Source organism: Sabethes cyaneus, chromosome 3 (genome assembly GCF_943734655.1).
Source record: "Sabethes cyaneus chromosome 3, idSabCyanKW18_F2, whole genome shotgun sequence".
NCBI lineage: Eukaryota > Metazoa > Arthropoda > Insecta > Diptera > Culicidae > Sabethes > Sabethes cyaneus.
The window spans coordinates 52,425,415-52,427,610 of record NC_071355.1 but is presented as its reverse complement, the minus strand read 5'-3'; the positions used below and the strand labels follow the sequence as shown (position 1 = coordinate 52,427,610).

Sequence of the window (2,196 nt, the reverse complement as noted above, 5' to 3'; positions counted from 1 at the left end):
GCCACGAATGTTGCTCGAATTCGATTGGGTAAGTTTCCATCTTGAACAGAAATGGTGAACAGGTCAAGAAGAATAATGCATTTTTTATTCCGAATCCCATAAAAAATCTGAATGCTAACACTAATGAAAGTACCGTTCTGTAGCATAAAATTAATGGTTTTAAATTTCATTCGTTTCAGTCATTATTATCACAGAGAGAGTTCTTAAGTACAGTCGACAGTAAAAAAAAAGCTTCTTGGAGATGCGGGGCATCGATCCCCGTACCTCTCACATGCTAAGCGAGCGCTCTACCATCTGAGCTACATCCCCTTCGATGACGACGGCTTTCTACTACCATATTTCAACTGAGTAGCAAAACATATTTTAATAAAAATAAATGCAGGGAGATGTAGAGTAGCAGCAAACCAGATTGTATTGTCAAGCGTTTTATGGTAGTGGTCGTATTCAAAAGACCAGAGTGCTGTGCGGTCGTTAAATTGTCAAAGGAAAGCTTCGCCGTAAGAAAACGAGCAGAGATAGATAGACGAATGAACATAGTTAATGGTGCTCTTGAAACGGTAATATGTGCCTACGTTATATAGAGAAACCAGCGCGAAAGCAGTACTCCTTCGGAAAAGCTACATATTTTCATGATTACCAACCAACCCTCGTAAACGTACTTATGACTGCGGTTTTATTATGCTGGACTCCCTGATTATGGAGCCAGGACTGGCATAAATGAAGACGCGCTCAGTAAAGCGAAAAGGCTTTTAAACGCCCATCGTTCCATTACGTACGTGCAGTATTTCAATCCGAATTCAGAACTAAGAAACAAAAAACTAGTGCTTCACAATTATCTTCTAATCGTTTTTTACGAGCTAATGAATTTCTGATTTGATCTCTATCATCAGTCAAGTTTATTAAAAAAAAACAAACTTGACAGAACAAAAAAACATACGGGCTCAACCGGGATTTGAACCCGGGACCTCTCGCACCCAAAGCGAGAATCATACCCCTAGACCATTGAGCCTCACGAGGCTCACTAGACTCAAAATGCATAAAATCAACAGCATGACCTCCATTCAAAAATCTTACACATGATGTTGGAATTAATTTACATATGTTGTGACATTTGCTTCGAAATGAATCAGTGCAAATAATACAATCATCTACGCTGACGTATGCATGATGATGATCGTTCGCACAGCTTATATATACGACTTATCGCGATATGAAACGCGATAACTAGAAGTGAAATTGATGCAATTGAAAAACCAATGTCAAGTTCCTGTGTGTGTTGTGTAGGGTGAAGCACCGATATGCGTGTAAATAAATAACCTTTCATAAGATGCTAGTGCTTCAGCAATTTACGCTTTTTTCAAGTCACTGGAATTCGATTGTTGTCCAATAAATTTTTACTATAATTCGTTCAATTTCGCCATGTCAAACCACTATTTGTGTGAGCACGCTTATTGAAAAAGGGAAGTGGTAACGATTAACACAATTCTTAGGATAATCGTTCCAAAACGATGATAACTTCTTTTGCCGACTGTTCTTAACTTAAGAGTTAGAATTTTCGAAAAATTGATTTTCTGTTTATTTCATGATCGTAGTGTACATATATTTCAGTATGCACACAGAAAATTTCCTGCCAATCCGATAAATATTAACTAAATTATACGCATATTTGTAACGACGTATCAGAGCGATTGAAGAAGGAACGCGAAACTGTGAACGCGTGTTTCTCAAAACCGTGTTTTCATAGTCGGTGAGCAAGATTTCACGAAAACGGCTGAACCGAATCACTTCAAATGTTGACAGAAGTGGTCTAAGGATACAGTCAGTCCACATTCATGGATCATTTTAGCTTTATCTACCGATTAATGCGTGGATGTAATACTACTTACTTATTCAGTCGAGAGCCGGGGTGGCTCTTGCCGTATCAAGAATTCCTCTCCATTATTACTCGGTCCTGGGCTACTCGTCGCCAATTCGTTGCGCGTCTCGACACACGCAAGTCGGCTTCAACCTGGTCGAGCCATCTAGCACGTTGAGCCCCTCTATTCTTGGTGGGGGGGGGTTCCTGAAGGCCGGTGGGGTTCTTGAAGAGAACGGATTTCACTACACAGTCGTCCGGCATCCTTGCGATGTGGCCGGCCCACCGTAGCCTGCTAACTTTCGCCAGGTGTACGATGGGAATCTCTCCAAGCAGTGCCT

The 2,196-nt window shown here is 40.7% G+C and overlaps 2 non-coding genes across 2 annotated transcripts; both read right to left on the bottom strand.

The window, feature by feature from the left end:
* Positions 1 to 236: 236 nt before the first annotated feature.
* Positions 237 to 309, bottom strand: Trnaa-agc (transfer RNA alanine (anticodon AGC)). The gene has a single exon. It is a non-coding gene; the product is annotated as a tRNA-Ala (tRNA).
* Positions 310 to 937: 628 nt separating this feature from the next.
* Positions 938 to 1,009, bottom strand: Trnap-ugg (transfer RNA proline (anticodon UGG)). The gene has a single exon. It is a non-coding gene; the product is annotated as a tRNA-Pro (tRNA).
* Between the last annotated feature and the right edge of the window lie 1,187 nt (positions 1,010 to 2,196).